The 17,459-nt window shown below is 45.2% G+C and overlaps 1 protein-coding gene across 1 annotated transcript in view; it reads right to left on the minus strand.

Moving 5' to 3' along the window:
* The window catches only part of LOC142257156 (carbonic anhydrase-related protein 10-like), a 1,219,065-nt gene that overhangs the window by 1,065,611 nt on the left and 135,995 nt on the right, over window positions 1-17,459 (minus strand). The gene's annotated exons all lie outside the window — the stretch shown is intronic.

Consider the following 17,459-nt stretch of genomic DNA (forward strand, 5'->3'; position numbering starts at 1 on the left):
TCATAGTACCAGTCAAAGGTATTGAAGGCCGTCCTTCATTTGTCACTCGACCGTACTTGGATGAGGTTGTATGCAACACGGAGGTCGAGTTTGGAGAAAATCTTGGCACCTCGGAGCCGATCGAACAATTCCGGTACAAGTGGCAGCGGATATATGGGATTTGATTGAAACCTCTATAGTCGTTACATGGCCAAAAACACCCGTGCTTCTTTTTTACAAGAATAATCCGACTCCGGCCGGTGAGGGGGACTTTCGGATGAAATCTCTTGCCAGGTTCCCCGTAATGTATTCTGACATGGTTTGAGTCTCAGTCAGAGTCAGAGGGTAGATATGACCATAAGGACGAATGGACCTGAAAGGAGGTAGATGGGACACTGATACGACTTGTGTGATGACAGAATCGCAGCCTCTCTCTTGTCGAAGACATCCACATAGGTCCAGTAGGTGGACAGCAGCTCTAGAAGATTGAAAAGTTTCACAGGTGGCCGAGCAGATTGCATGGAAACAAGACAACTTTCATGGCAGGAGTCACCCCACTTGAGTAATTCTCCAGATCTCCAGTCCAGAACTGGTTTGTGCTTCTAACATCACAGCAGACCTGGTAACATGTGAAAGGCAATTCTCTCCATATACAGCATTCCCACCCGAAGTACAAATTCCTCAGTGACAAACTGGATGGCCTTGGGAAGAGTCTTTCTATCCATTGACAGCCTGGTAATGGGAGTTGACAGCTGATAAACAGGAATCCGATACCGACCCACTATAGCCTGCTGTATGAAATTCCCGTCAAGCACCATACTCCAGTAAGGCTGTTTCTGAGAACTAAGAGTTGCCACTGGTTACGGGCACAGTGATATATAATGGTGAAAAGAACTTGCTCTCACCTAGGGTAGACTCTCCCACTGACCCTAGGCAGGGCAGTTTCATGCCTTCTTGGGACAGAAATGAATCAGGTGAATGGAACTTCCGCAGTACAAACACCCCACAGTGGTGTGTCGGGCTTTACGGTGGCGATTTGCCAGGTGCACTTCATCTACTTCCATGGGCTCAGAGGAAGCCGAAGAAGCTGAAGGTAGCGGTATGATGAGCCTCTGGAATGAAGGAGCCAGACTCAATGACCTCTTCTCCTGGTTCATCTCTCTTGATCGTTTTTGGAATCGAAGGTCAATGCAGATAGTCAGTGATACCAGGTCATTCAGAGAAGATGACACATCTCAACCCGCTAGCTCTTCCTTTATTCTTGCAGACAATCCTTCCCAAAAAATAGCCACCTGTGTTTCATTATTCCAGCTCAGATCAGTAGGACAGGGTGCGGAACCTTAGTGGAGTCTGAGCAGCGAGGATGTCGCTGAAGAGACCCAACCTGACACATTTCTGGAATGTCTCCAGAAAGATATTTAAGTTGGAGGTAACTGGATCTTTCTCTCATAATGGATTAATCCAGGCTAGGTGGGACATGAGGAAAGCCACTTTGGCTTGATCCGAGGTAAAGTAGTGAGGGAGAAGGTTAAAATGGAGTGAGCATTGATTCAGGAACCCTCTGCATAACTTCGGATTGCCATAAAACTGAGGAGGAGACGCCATATCTGGAAATTCACCCTGAATAGGAGGCAGAGAGATGGTGGCTTGCAGACTGTTCAGGTAGTTATCCACTGATGTCATAAGGCTAGCATCTGGGTCTGTGTCTCACATTGGCAGACGAGCTCCTGTTGTACTCTGGCCAATTGGGCAGCATTGGAGTCAGCAGCGTCCATAGCCTAGGCAAACTGTTATGCTCTCAAGGCAAGGAAGGGATTAGCAAACCCACTGGGCCATAGTAGTCAGAAAACCCAGAGGGGCTTGACTACAGAACCACACCTGGTTTTCCCCAGAATCTCTAATGGTGAGGGTGTTGCACTGCAGGTGTGAGACCAAGTACCACTCAGTAAGACTGAGGCTGCGATAGCTGACCCCAGGAATACGAGCACAGACAGTGTATGAAGATAGGGACAGCAGCAGCCGTTGTCATGGATTTGGCCGGGATGGATAGATGCGGTAACAGCAGCCAGTGGGGATACTTGTGGTAGGTGGCCAGCATAGACACTTACGGCAGCAGTAGCAGACTTGTGATGCAAGCAGCAGTGGATTAGAAATGCACTGAAACACAAACACAAATCAGCAGCAGAGTATAGAACAGAACAGCAGCTACGGCAGTGGCACTGAAGACCTGAGTTCAAGAAAAAATGTGGAAAATCAGATTGCACTTACCATCCCTAAAACACATCTTTATTCAGAGTACATTAAAACTCCAGGCAGGACTGCATGGCAAGGATGCAGGGCACACAGATAACAGCCATTTTGCGTGCTCAATGCTTCTAAATGTCTCCCTGTAGAAGGGAGCACAGTAACAGCAGCAGCAACAGTAGCACTGAAGACCTGAGTACTAGCAACGTATCTAACTTGTTGCTCAGGTAGTTCACTTAAGAGGGCAGTGCCTTAAATACCTTAAGCATCACATCTGACCTGAGAGGCACTTCCGGGTCAGAATGCTCTGGCTCTTTAAGAAAATGGGCGTGTCCACATGCACAACCTATAGGCAGTCCCAGGAGGTCTGTGTGGTGTTTGCAGGCTCTGAGAGAAAGCAGCATGAATCAGAAATGGGGCAGCCACTCCTAGGTAGCTAGGAAGGTGAGAGGAACAGCACCCCCACCGAGAAAAAGGGGCATGACCGGGAGGGGACACTGGCATGGGTGTTACACCAACTACAGCTTGATCAGGTGAGAAATTGAGTTGAACAAGTGAGAGTTTGCACACAACTAGATGACTGGGAACATACTCCTGATTCCTCAATAAACAATGAGAGCGGTTGTCTAGCATTTGAGCTAAAAGAGGAAGATTATTCAGGGTACAACAACCAGTAGTGGTGGATGACAATGATGGAGATGATGACACGCAGTAATGATGAAACGGACTGGCTTAGAGTAACGGGAGTGTGAGGATGAGAGGTAGGAGGACAACTTGTGCATGCTCTCATTGCTGGTCAGCTTGGTTTGAGCAAATGAGTAGATTATGTCACTTCATTTACTGATATACAACTATCATTCATAGTCATTCATAGTCTATACCAGCCAACCCAGAACATCCATCACTTAATTAGTGTCCTCAGTGCCGAAAAATCATCTTGTGACAAAGTGTGAAAGAACTCCAATGTCAAAGATGACATACAGTTAAACTCTACACCACTACTATAAGAGCTTCCAGGCACTGTAGAGTCTCCACAATCAATAGCATCACCTGTTCCTGAGCCGACCATAAAAGTAGAAGATTTTGCCATTGAGAACCTTTTGCCACACATTAAGTCTACTATGCATTGCAAAGGGGAAGACCAAGACCCCCTTTTCCTCTAATGGCATTGTCTCATTGGCAGCTGTATCTGTGTGGAAAATGGTATGAACTCCTTTACCCCACCACCTTTTTCTGATTTCTACCTCAAGATTTGTCCTCATTTATTGTACTATTGACACTGGCAGTGCCGCTACCACCACGGCTCCAGAACAAGTAGCAAAACTAAATGTCTGAATCATGTCTTCTATCTCTTCCAGCCCCATTTCATCCAAGTACAATGGCTGAAATTAATCTTTTCTGATAAATCAACACAAAAAAAGGTATTCAGGGGAAATATTTGCCTTAGCTCATAGGGTATTGTGGGTTAGAGGACTAAGGCACAGAGCAGATAGAGTATCATTAACAGAACTGAATTTCTACTGTGTTCAACACTATGTGTTAAGGAAGTAGAGGTGGACTGATCCGAACAGTAACTCAAGCTAATGGTATCATTGTCTGGGATAACATCAACTTGCTGTGACTATGAATAGTGAAGTGACATACATTCCTTTAAACCAGGGTTCCCCAACTCCAGTCCTCAAGGCCCACCAACAGTGCATGTTTTCAGGATTTCCTTAGCATTGCACTGCTGTTGGAACAAGCACCTGGGCAGGTAATTACATTAACACCTGTGCAATACTAAGGAAATCCCAAAAACCTGCACTGTTGGTGGGCCTTGAGGACTGGAGTTGGGGACCTCTGCTTTAAACCATCCTATTGCTTCTGACTAGAGTTGAGCGGAAGAGAGAGAGAGAGAGGGAGGGAGAGAGAGGGAGAGAGAGGGAGAGAGGGAGAGAGGGAGAGAGGGAGAGAGACAGAGAGAGAGAGAGAGAGAGAGATATGACCATGGTTTTGGACTACTAGAACCGATATGGTTAGCACAAGCAGTGCTGGTGGTGTTTTTTCTAGCGGCTCTCATTTTTTTTCCATGGTATTGTTTTTTTTTCTCTTTTACACTAACATGTTAGTTGCTAGTACTGCTTTTTGCTTACCATCCATCCTGGATACATTTATAACATATTCAAAAAAATTAAAAGATACTTATCCAAACATCTAAAAATAAGTAATCAACCAACATTGCTAGATAAGACTACAGGTGATGGCTAAATCAATACCAGTCTGTCCATAATATCAATGTGGCTTGTAAGTGTCTACAATATATGTGCCAAAATAGACCTGCATAGCTGAATGCCTAAATTTAGTATAATTATATTTCTTTTTTAAGATAAGCAGATTATTTTCCCCTGTTGAAAAAGAACAATTAGTACTATGTTTAACGTTCTTAAGCATAAATTGTCATACATTGTCAGACAGCACTTCACACCAGAATATATATCCCACTAGTCAGACAAAATATTGGTTGAGATAAATGAAGTGATAAGGCCTTAAAGTATTAAAACAGATTTTTGTTTATGAATATTTAACAAATAACAAACAACGGTAATAGAATAGGTGCTTCATTATATCAAAACAGTTTTTTTAAAAAGTATACAGGGACACGGACAGTAATGATGAGTCCAAGCAGGGTAACCTCAATTAAGGTTATACAATATTGTATAATATGCAAAAGAGGGAACACCGGAAACCAGCTATAGGAGAATAATAGGATGAAAGATCTTAAATTGCAAACTAATATGTCATAAAAGAGTAATGCCCAGTGGTAGAATGATACACGGTGATTGTTGCGCTACTCACAGGGGAGCGCAGTAGTGAACCCACTGGACCACAGAGGACTATGGCAACTGACCCCAGAAATGGATTTGGACAAAGCTGGAGGGAATGGAAGAGCTTTTTTGACCAGTGTCAAATAACAAGAGTCCTTGTTTAGAGTCCAGAGCGCACACTCTCTCAGCACAAAAGATGTCCAGATACCCATAGGTATGGCAGAGTAGAAATGAAAGCGGGTATGTCCTGAGCACCAGCAGAGTCCAGACCTAAGTGGAGGTAGATGGTATCACCGCGCCAGGTCTTTATCCAGTATTAGGAAGAGCGTAGACGCCTCACAACTCGGTACGGACCTTCACAGCTGGTGCTTGGTCCGGACCAGCAAACTGAAGCGGGGTAGTCACAGCCACATGGAAGCAGTAATCTCAGGCAAGGAATGGAGCAGCGGACAAGGACGACCAGCTCTATGCGGACGCAAGGAGCAGGGATTAAGAACAAGGACATGGATAAACAACAAGGACAGGAAAAAGGAATCTGACGGAAAGCAACTCCACAATAAGGGACAGGAAGATGTTGCTCGGTAATCTCCCAGAAGGGGAGAATGCCTTATATGCCCAGAGTCTCTCCACGATAGGCCAGGAAGCACTTCCGGGTTAAGGCGGACTGGCCCTTTAAATCCTTGCAGGATGCATCAGGCGTCGCCTAAGGAAGGTCCTGGAAGGTCTATTCAATACACACATGCTTCTGGAAGAACAGACCACAGGCAGAGAGCGGGAGGAAGGTCCAGAACTCTGATCTGGGTGTGTACCCTAAATAGAAGGAAAGACAGCGGGATGGACAGACGGCATGGAGTCACGTGTTGGGTGCCAACCCCCCTGCCCAGTAGGGGTCAACCCCATGGCTGGAGGCATGACAGTACCCCAACTCCTAATGACCCCTCTCTTTGAGGCTTGACCAGAACTTCTTCAGGAGATAAGGAGCATTAATCGTCTCTTCGGTCTTTCACAATCTCTCCTCAGGATCAAAAACTTTCCAGTACACCAGGAAGAAGGACGTTCCTCCTCCTTTCTTCATGGCCAAGATGTCTTTGACATTGTAAGTGTCATCGATACTGACCGGAGGAGGATGAGACCCCAGATCCTGAAAGAAGCTGCTGAGCACAACAGGCCTCAGGAGTGAGACATGGAACGAGTTATGAATTTCCAAGGTAGCTGGAAGCTTCAGTTTATAAGTCCCCTCGTTGATCCTATGAAGCACCTTGAAGAGACTGATGAATCGGGGACGCAGCTTGTAGGAAAGGAGACTTGAGGCAGATAAATTTAGTGGATAGCCATACCTTGTCTCCCTCTTGAAAGAAAGGGGAATCTAGATTTTTCTTATTAGCGTGGAAGGTCATCTGTGCCACCGAGCGCTCCAGAACTACCTTGGTGTCGAACCAGACTTAAAGGAGATCTTTGTTGACAACTTCGGCTGCAGGATTTTCAGAGGTAGAGACCACGGGCACTGGGGTCTTGGAATGCTGACCGGGTACAATAAAAAAGAGAAAATTAGCGGAGTACTCACCGAGATGGTTGTTGTAAGAGATCTCCGCCCACAGCAGAATCTTGACCCAATTATTGTGATGCCCATTCACGAAATGTCTCAGGTAGTTGGTAATGACTTGGTTCACCTGCTCCACTTGACCATTGGACTGAGGATGGTAGGCAGAGGAGAAGTCCAGAGACACATCCAGCAATTTGCACAGCGATTGCCAGAAACGAGAGATGAACTGAAATCCTCAGTCCGATACAATATGCATTGGCAGACTGTGGAGATGGAAGACATGGAGAAAGAACAACTCAGCCAGCTTGGAAGCTGTAAGAAAAACCCGGCAGAAGCACAAAATGTTCCATTTTGGAGAATCAATCTATCACCACCCAAATCACGTAGCAGCCAGAAGAAGAAGGCAGATCTGTAATAAAGTGATTGGATGGACAGCACCCTCAAGCAAGTATAAGCATTTCTACAATGCCAACTTAATGGCCAGCAGCTCGCAGTCACCCACCGAGTAGTTGCATTCCTTACGAGAAAAAGCATTAGCAAAAAAGCCAAAAATTACCATTCTACCAGTGGGCAGCTTCTGGGTAGAACGGCACCAGCTCTATCAGATGAGGTATCCACCTCAAGGAAGAATGGCTTCTTGGCCTCTGGGTGGTGGAGAACTGGAGCAGAGGAAAAGGCCTGCTTGAGTGCCAGGAAGGATGACTCTGCCTCAGTTGTCCAGACCTTAGGATCGACCCCCTTGCAGGTGAGGATCATATAGAATGCACCGGGGAGGAGAAGGGCAGAATAAACTGACAGTAATCATTAGCAAATCCCAGGAATCACTGAATGGCCTTGAGACCGACTGGTTGAGGCCATTTGAGGACACCTTCTCCTGATCCATCTTGAGTACAGTATCAGAGATTATATAGCCTAGGAATATATAGCCTAGGCAGGGCAAAGATTTGCGTTCGAACAGACACTTCTCGAACTTGGCATAAAGGCGGTTCTCCCTTAATCTCTAAAGAACCAGTCGGATATTCTCTCGATAGGAAGGCAGGTCCAGTGAATAGATAAGGATGTCATTCAGGTATACCACCAAATAGGAATAAAACATGTCTCGAAAGAGGTCATTGACGAAGTCCTGGAAGACTGATGGAGCGTTACTCAAACTGAAGGGCATAACTCGGTACTCATAATGACTATTTTGGGTGTTGAAGTTTGTCTTCCAGTCATCCTCTGTGTGAATCCTGATGAGGTTATAGGCGCCTCATACATCTAACTTAGTAAAAATACGGGCACCTCAAAGTCTATCAAAGAGCTCGGGTATGAGAGACAGAGGTTACTTGTACTTGATGGTGATTAGGTTAAGACCCCGATAGGAACCATCCTTTATCTGTACGAAGAAGAACCCTGTTCTGGCTGCAGAGGAAGACTTATGGATGAAGAAGATTCAGAAGTTTGTCCCCCTAAAAAATAGTGCTTTTGTCGCCATTTTCCAAGACCTGGCGTGTTCTCATTTTCAAGATCTGGAGCTAAATAATGGCTTACTTTTTGTGTCTTGAGTTGACATTTTAATTATACTTTTTTGTGCAGATGCAATACTTTGATTGCTTGCTATTACATTTTAAAAAAAATGTTGCGGCAACCAAAAAATGTAATTTTGGCGTTTCAACCTTTATTGCCGCTACGCCGTTTACCGATCAGGTTAATTGATTTTATATCTTAATATAGCTGGCATTTATGAACATGGCAATACCAAATATGTGTATTTTTTAAAATGTTTTGCTGTTTTATTTTCAATGGGGTAATAGATGGGTGATTTGAACTTTTAGGTTTTTTTTTTTCATATTTTTAAAAAATGTTTTAATTTTTTTATATATTTTACTAGACCCCTTGTAGACTTTATCACTGCAAAGTCCGACAGCCTCTGTGCATTTCTGTTGATCAGAGCAGCATCACTCTGATCAGCAGAAATGCTCATCTCCTATGATTGCCGCCACTCTGTCGGCTCTCATAGGAAGTGACTCATGTCAGCATCATGGCTCATCAGCTGAACTTGCGCTACCATAGCAAAACATTGGCACCCCGTGACCACCCCACTAGGCCGACGATGGTGGTGGGGAACAGCGCAATCCCCGCCTTGGCCATTTAAATCATGCTGTCAGTATTTGACAGTACGATCTAAGGGGTTAACAGATCAGCAGACATGTGGGGATTACCGCAGGATCACTGCTGGAGCTGTGGTAACCGGAGGCAGGGGACCAAGCATGTACTGGTACTGGGGGTTAAATGGCCACAATGGGAATGTGGATTGCACTACACTTATGTGCTCCAGCTCATTCTTTTTGGTTGTCCTTAGGAAGAGACAAGACAAGTCTAGCGCTACCCCAGCTGGCTTCTCCCTGCACCACTCCAGGTGATTGACAGGTCTTTTTCATGTATGTTCATCGGGGATAATCTTTAAACAATATTTTCTTTGAAAAGCTGGAGCATTTAAGACAAAAACTCTTTGGTGCAATAGTTAAATCAAGCTCTAATTCATGTTGCACGTGGTTTGGGACAGAAATGTTCCCTTTTAAGTGGTTCACATGTTGAAAAAAGACTAGAAACTATGTCTTTGTGATTCATTTGGATGGGGGTGTGCGTGATTAACCATGTGGGATAACACGGGATTTGGGATGTAGATTTGCAGGAAAACCTATAGTGAAAAGCTTTGCGGCATTGTTGGCCTGACTATGCAATCAACACCGCTAGGCTCCAGCACCCTACCTCACTATTATTAGTGCTACTGCTCCTCTCTTAGCAGTTTTCACTGTCTCACAGCTAATAGTCATATATCTATTATTATTTGTTAATAGCAATTTTCCTTTTACCATCCGGTGAATTTCTGTTTTTCGTTTTAGTTTTTTCCTCCCCTTCTTTCAAGAGCCATAACTTTTTATTTTCGGTCAATATAGCCATATGAAGCCTTATTTTTTGCAGGACAAGTTTGACTGAAATCATTCATTCTGCCCATATTATACTGGAAAATGGGATAAAAATTCAAAGTGAGGTGGAATTGCAAAATATGATCAATTACATGATTTTTTTTTTGCTTTTTATATTACCGTGTTTACTATTTAGAACAACTGACCTGGCAATATGATTCCCCCGGTCAGTACAAGTTTGTAGACACCAAACCTATACAGTTTTACTATTATATAATGTAAGTGTTGCAAAAAATTCAGAAGGTTGTAAAAAAAAAGAATTGCACTTTTGTCACCATTTTCTGAGACCCGTATCCTTCTCATTTTTCAGGATCTGGGGCTATTTTTGGATTAAGGCTATGTGCGCACTAGACCGTTTTTCCCGTGGATTTACCCGCGGATTTGCCCCGGAAATTTCTTGAGAAATGTCTGCAATCTTTGTGCAGACATTTCCCATGAAATTCAATGAGAAAAAAAAATAGCTGTGCGCACTGTGCGGATTTTTCTCAAGAAAATTTCTTGAGAAAATTTTCTCGAGAAACTTTCTTGAGAAAATGTGCATGTCCATTAATTTCCGCAGGTACCTGCGGTATTCCGGGGGTATTCCGCAGGTAGCAATGATGTGCGGTATACCACCGGAATAGCCGCGATTTACCTGCGGTAATGCCCATCGCTGCCTGCGGTTTTGCAGGAAGCGATGTCATTATGCCAGGAAGAGGAGCAGAGGAAACACACGTCACACTCCCTGGACGCCGCACAGAAGCACTTCCGTGCGACCTCCAGGTGCCCGTGCAGTGTGTGTCCTGCTCCGGCCTCGCGGCTGCCTGCACTGCAGGGTGTCAGTGTCTGCCCGCAGTGTCAGCAGCTTGTCACGCTGCAGCGCAGGCAGACACGGACATCCTGCAGTGCTGGGAGCCGCGGGGATGACGATCGCTGCTGTCAGGAGGTGAGATCATTACCTGCTGTGACGATCTCCTGCCTCCTGACGTCAGCGCTGTCACTGCTGTCTAGGGCCGACTCGCGAGCGGCCCGAGACTGTCACTAGCGGTGACGTCACGGGCTCTCGCGATAAGTCAGTGACAGCGCTGACGTCAGCAGTACAGGAGATGATCACAGAAGGTAATGATCTCATCTATGCTACTGATGGCAGCGCTCGTCATCCCCTGCAGTGACCTGAGCTGACCTATTGATGTTAGCTCAGGTCACTGCATTGCTCTCCCAGCCAATGGGGAACATTCTGTTTTTCATTGACTGGGACAGCGACTATGGTATGGATCGCCGTGCCCCCCCCCCCCTTATTGGATTACGCCGGATGTGGAATTGTGCTCTTTTCAATAAATTGGTTAAAGAGGGAATGTTTTGGGGAGTGTTTTTTCAAATAAAACTTTTTTTGTTGTCTATTTTTTAATTATTACTGACTGGGTTGGTGATGTCGGGTATCTGATAGACGCCTGACCTCACCAACCCCAGGGCTTGATGCCAGGTGCCATTACACATCTGGCATCAACCCCATATATTACCCCGTTTGCCAACGCACCAGGGCGCGGGATGAGCTGGGGCAAAGCGCCAGGATTGGCACGTCTAATGGATGCGCCACTTCTGGGGCGGCTGCGGCCTGCTATTTTTAGGTTGGGGAGTGTCCAATAACAGTGGACCTCCCTAGTCTGAGAATATCAGACCCCAGCTGTCCGCTTTACCTTGGCTGGTGATCCAATATGGGGGGGACCCCACGTTTTTTGTTTTAAATTATTTATATAATTTAAAATAACAGCGTGGGGTGCCCACTGTTTTGGATTATCAGCCAAGGTGAAGCTGCCAGCGGTGGTCTGCAGGCTGCAGCCGTCTGCTTTACCCTAGCTGGCTACAAAAAATGGGGGGACCTCACGTCATTTTTTTTTTAATTATTTATTTATTTTATGGCTAAATACAAGGCTAAGCACCCTTTAGGCTACTTTCACACATCCGGCTTGAGCTCTGCGAAAAATGTGCCGCATCGGCCGAATGTGGCGCGATGCGTTTTTTTTTGCCGCACGAAAAAACGTGCCAGGCAACGTTCCATCCGGCCGCCGCATCGGCTACATCTGCCGCATGCGGCAAAAAACGGACGGAACGCAAGGCCATGCGGCACAATGCGGCACTAATTAAAGTCTATGCAGGAAAATCGCAACCGGCAGCAAAAAAAACCGGTTGCGATTTTCATGCAAAGTGCCGGATTGTGCCGCATAGCAAAAACCGGAGGTGTGAAAGTAGCCTAAGTGCCACATGAAAGTCACTAAAGGGTGCCAGCTTAGAAAATGCAGGGAGGTGGAACATTATATAGGTTTTTCTTATCTATCTATCTATCTATCTATCTATCTATCCATCCCTCTATCTATCTATCTATCTATCTATCTATCTATCCCTCTATCTATCTATCTATCTATCTATCTATCTATCCCTCTATCTATCTATCTATCTATCTATCCCTCTATCTATCTATCTATCTATCTATCCCTCTATCTATCTATCTATCTATCTATCCATCTATCCCTCTATCTATCTATTCATCTATCTATCCCTCTATCTATCTATCTATTCATCTATCCATCTTTCCCTCTATCCATTATCTGTCTATCGATTATCTTTATTATTTATTGCAGGGACAAACCTGCGGTAAATCCGCGGTAAATCCGCGGCAAATTCGCGGCAAATCCGCGGTAAATCCGCGGCAAAAACGCATGCGGATTTGGTGCGGATTTTTTCCGCAGGTCCGGAAATCTTTCACTGGCAGAAGTTTTTCAAGAAATTTTCTTGAGAAACTTCACATTTCTAGTGCGCACATAGCCTTATGCATTTTTTTGATTGCCTGTTATTGCATTTTAAAGCAATGTTGCGGCAACAAAAAAACTTAATTCTGGCATTTTGATTTTTTTTTCCTGCTACACTCTTTGCTGATCAGAATAGCTGATTTTATATTTTGACAATTTGAGAATTTCTGAACGTGTCAATACCAAATATGTGTATTTTCTTTATTGTTTTATTCTCATTGGGGCAAAAGATGGGGTTATTTGAACTTTTATTTTTTATTTTTTCATATTCTTTAAAACTTTTTTAACATTTTTATTGATTTTACTAGTCACCTTAGGGGACTTTGAACTCATACTGTTTAATCATTTCTGCTATTCAGAGTAATGCTACAGAGTTTGACAGAGCGATCTATCTAGTTAACAAGAGTGGGTGGATTTCCAATCCACCTACCCCTGTTAGCTGCACATGTCTGATGATCAGATCAGCAGACATGTGGAGAATAATGCAGGCTTGCCACGCAAGCCCGCATTGAAGTGACAGATACGACCTAAGGCCCCTTTCACACGTCAGTGATTCTGGTACGTTTGTGCTTTTTTTTAAACGTACCAGAATCACTGACATACGCAGACCCATTATAATGAATGGGTCTGCTCACACGTCAGTGATTTTTCACTGCACGTGTCTCCGTGCGGCGTACCCGCGTGTGCATGTTTGCCGCACGGAGACATGTCCATTTTTTTCTGGCATCACTGATGTTCCACGGACCACGCAGTGGTGTGGTCCGTGAAACACGTGCCAGAAAAAAACGTGCCTTTAAAATAAAAAACATTTTAACTCACCCGGCGTCCAGCGATGTCCTCTGCAGCCCGTTCTGCCGGCTGCTTCTGAGCCGGCTCATTATTGTCGCGCATATTCATTATGCGCGACACAGCCGACCCGGAAGCAGCTGCTGCAGGGGTCACCGCCGGCCGGATGCTGCACCGCGGGAGCGATCAGCACCATGGACAGCGGGAGCGCGCACAGGTGAGTAGTTTTCTAAGTGCAATCACGGGCCACGGAGAACGGAGCCCGGATTGCACTTAGACAACCCACGTGTGCCGTGAATCACGGCACACGCAGGGACATGTGTGTGTTTTACACGCCAGTGAAAAACGTCACTGTTTTTCACTGACGTGTGAAACGGGCCTAAGATGTATAGGTCAATAGAAAGGATTTGGCAGGTTCACCACTCAGCAATCTGGATCCAGACGTGCTGGGATGAAGTGGCTAGCGTCCACAATTCAATGCAAGAAAAGGATGAAGGAATCCCACACACCGTTTCTCATAAAATTCTCCAAGATGTTATTGACACATTATAATTAATTTGTTTAATTAACACTTGTTGAATGTTCTTGTATACAGTCTTTCTGTATAAATGTTTGTCAGTTTTCTATTGATAAGCCTATGAGTAAGGAAGTATGTCCGAAACGTGTAAGGCAGGGCTGGATGCTCGGAATACGCAATTTTAAAGAAGAATTTGAATGTGTCAATAAAGTCTTGAAGAATTTTATGAGGAGCGGTGTGCAGGATTCCTTCATCCTTTTCTAAGAATTATAGGTATGTTCTAGTTCGTAAAGGGGTTAAAGCTAATATTTTTTTCAGTTTTCTAACTATTTAGACGTTTCCTGCCAATTTACATCCCATATTCCATGTTAGCCCCCATGGATGATCACCCACAATCCCAGCCAAATAATTCTCGAAGACACATGTTCTAATACTCTTTTAACACAATCTCAAAACAACTTAACATTTTAAATTATTTTTCCTTTTTATTCAATTCCTTTCTGTGTTCCCTTATGAATTCATGTCCTATTAACCAATAATGGAATGTTTTTTGTATTGATTTTTTTACCTGTGATTTATATGTACCTTTCACATGACATCACATGGGCCATTATCTGCACATCTTTACTATCAACACTATCACTATATAGACCTGTCCTTGTGACTATAATGTGATTGTGTTGATGAAGTTTGGCAACTGTGAAATGTACTGACAAATACAGATCACACTCCAGGATATTTCATCTCTTCTCATTATCTACTGGCGCAGGTTAACCGCTTCCATTCCAGTCTTTGACTGTGTGCAAGGCATCATGGAATCTGAAAATTGCCAAAGGATTTTGTGTCGCAATGTAGTGCCCAGGGTCAAAAAGCTTGGTTTGCGTCATATAATGACCCAAACATACTTCAAGAAGCCCCCAGAAATGGATGGAAAAAAAACGTTATGGAGAGTTCTGAATTGTCCAGCAATGAGTTTGGATCTAAATCCTATTGAACACCTGGGGAGCAATCTTAAAATTGCTGTTGAGAGAAGGTGCCTTCAAATATAAGAGGTCTGGAGCAGTTTGCAAAAGAAGGGTGGTCCAAAATTCTAGTTGAGAGGTGTACGAAGCTCGTTGATGGTTATACAAAGTGATTAATTGCAGTTATTTATTCCAAAGGGTGTGCAATGAAATATTAAAGGGAACCTGTCAGGTGCAATATGCACCCAGAACCACAAGCAGATCTGGGTGCATATTGCTAATCCCTGCCTAACCGTCCCTGTATACACTAGCATAGATAAAGGGATCTTTAGAAAAAGTATTTCTAAAGATTCTTTATAATATGCTAATGAGGCTAGGGACTAGTCATAAGGGCGTTACTTCCCATGACTAGTCCACCCTCTTAGCACACCCACAGTGGCGTACTAACATACTATTCAATTCAGCATCACCAGCACTGCCACGCGTACCTGTGTTCACTGTGACGGCGCTTCTGAATGCCCGGCACTTCCAGTCATGCCTTGTAGACCTCTTTGGAGCCAGGATGAGTCAGCTGGCGAGTCAGCTTCATACAGCGCATGACCAGAAGTGCTCGTGTTACAGGGGGACTGGCAGATTAGGATAAGGTAGTGTATTCCCAATCGCTAGTCGGGGTCCACCATGCTCCCAGATGGAAAAGGAGCTGCTGGCAACCCAAAGGTTAGGCAGAGAATACAGAGCTGATGACTCAGAGATAACCCAGGAAACCTGGGAACCGGTCACGTGTGTAGGGACACGTCAAACCGGACGACAAACCAGTTAGCGTTTCGGTGGAGCTACTCCGACCACGTGTGTAGGGAACACGTCAGGCCAGATGGTAACCAGTTAGCGTTGACCGAGAAGACCGCTGTGACAGCGTCCTGTCGGCCACGTGTGTAAGACACGTCAGACCGAGCGGTCCTCCGATTAGCGTTTCTGGTCACCACTCGACTGGCCACGTGTGTGAAGGACACATCAGACCAGGTAGTCACACCAGTAGCATTTGACTGGGAAGCCGCGGACGGAAATAGGGTTCACACACCCAATCCAGGAACACCGTTAACTCCACAGGGGTTCTGGAATATGCTGTCCATGCGCGTAGAGGGCACAACCGGACAGGTGGCGCAGCAGGTATGCTGTCCGTGTGTGTAGAGGGCACTCTCGGAGAGGTGACGCAGAGTAGGTATGCTGTCCGTGTGCGTAGAGGGCACTCTCGGACAGGTGACGCAGCAGGTATGCTGTCCGTGTGCATAGAGGACATAACCGGATAAGTAACACAGCAGGTATGCTGTCCGTGTGCGTAGGAGGCACAAACGGACAGGTGACGCAGCAGCCGCAGTCCAGTTAACACCACTAGACTGCTATAGCACAACTGGAACGGCAGCAAGGAAGCACGGCGCCTGACCCTGATGTGCTGAGCAGAGTGCCATGTCATCAGTGACATCACCACCTGTCTATCCGGTACCGCCACATCACTGATGACCTTATGGCAGCCACGCCCCAAACACCTCACCAGTCATCGTCTGACGACAAATGGTGAGATGCCAGGTCATAGGGGCGGGCCTCCGCGAGCCAGTCCAGAGTGGCCACGTCATCAGGAAACCTGATGCCCTCTGCCCTTTCAGGGACTGCCACCTCACAGACATGCCCAGTGAGGTCCTTACTGGACCTAGCCTCTGATGCACTAAGTGCCTGAGCATGCTCAGTAGCCTGAACAACAGTCTCAGAAATCAGAGTATCTGCCTGAGTATGCTCAGAAGGCACATCCCAGAACTTACACACAGCACGAAGTCCAAGTACCTGTGCAAAGAGGCTTTTCGCACTAAGTGTAGGAGCATGCTCAGTAGCTTGAACCGAGGACTTGGCCTCAGAAATGGCACTATCAGGCTGAGCATGCTCACTAGGCGAAACACTGCACTTAAGCTCTGGCTGGGGTAAATCGGCGCATGCATGTGCACTAGCCGCCTCACCACACTTAGACATGGAGGAAGAAGCAGCCAGCTGGATGACCCGAGGCACGGCCAAAATACGGCAGCTGGAGCCTGGGCACAACAGGAATCGCAGCAGGCTGCCTGCGACTATGGCGGCGCCGATTCATAACAGCCTGGCATTCAAAAGTGCGATCACAACGAACACAGGTACATGCAGCACCGCTGGTGATACTGAATTGAATAGCATGTTAGTATGCCTCAGTGGGTGTACTAACATGCTAAGAGGGTAGACTAGTCAGGGGATATAACACCCTTGGGATTAGTCCCCACGCTCATTAGCATAAGATAAAAGATGTTTAGAAATACTTTTTCTAAAGATCCTTTTATCTATGTTAGTGTATACAGGGACAGTTTGGCAGGGAATAGCAACAACAGCTCGTGGTTCTGGGTGCATATTGCACCTGACAGGTTCCCTTTAAATTGAGGGTGTCAACAATTTTGTCTGGTCCGTTTTTGGAGTTTTGCGTGAAATTATGTCCAATTTGACTAATTTTCTCAGTGTTTTGTGTGTTATTCAAATACACACAAAAGAAAAAAACGTGTATAACAAAACATGTAATGGTAATCATTTTCTGGGGAAAATAATGATTTTTCGTGAACAATTTCAAGGGTGCCAATACTTTCCACCATGACTTATTGTACCACATTATGCAAAAGGTTGGTGATTTATAAATACATGAGAGTAATAAAAAAATAGAAAAAAATGACAATAATAATAATAATTACTTATGTTTCTTTTTGGGGAGATTGTGCAGCTCTTGCTAGGGCACAAATACAGTTAGGTCCAGAAATATTTGGACAGTGACACAATTTTCGCGAGTTGGGCTCTGCATGCCACCACA

The sequence above is a fragment of the Anomaloglossus baeobatrachus genome, chromosome 11 (genome assembly GCF_048569485.1).
Source record: "Anomaloglossus baeobatrachus isolate aAnoBae1 chromosome 11, aAnoBae1.hap1, whole genome shotgun sequence".
NCBI classification, from domain to species: domain Eukaryota; kingdom Metazoa; phylum Chordata; class Amphibia; order Anura; family Aromobatidae; genus Anomaloglossus; species Anomaloglossus baeobatrachus.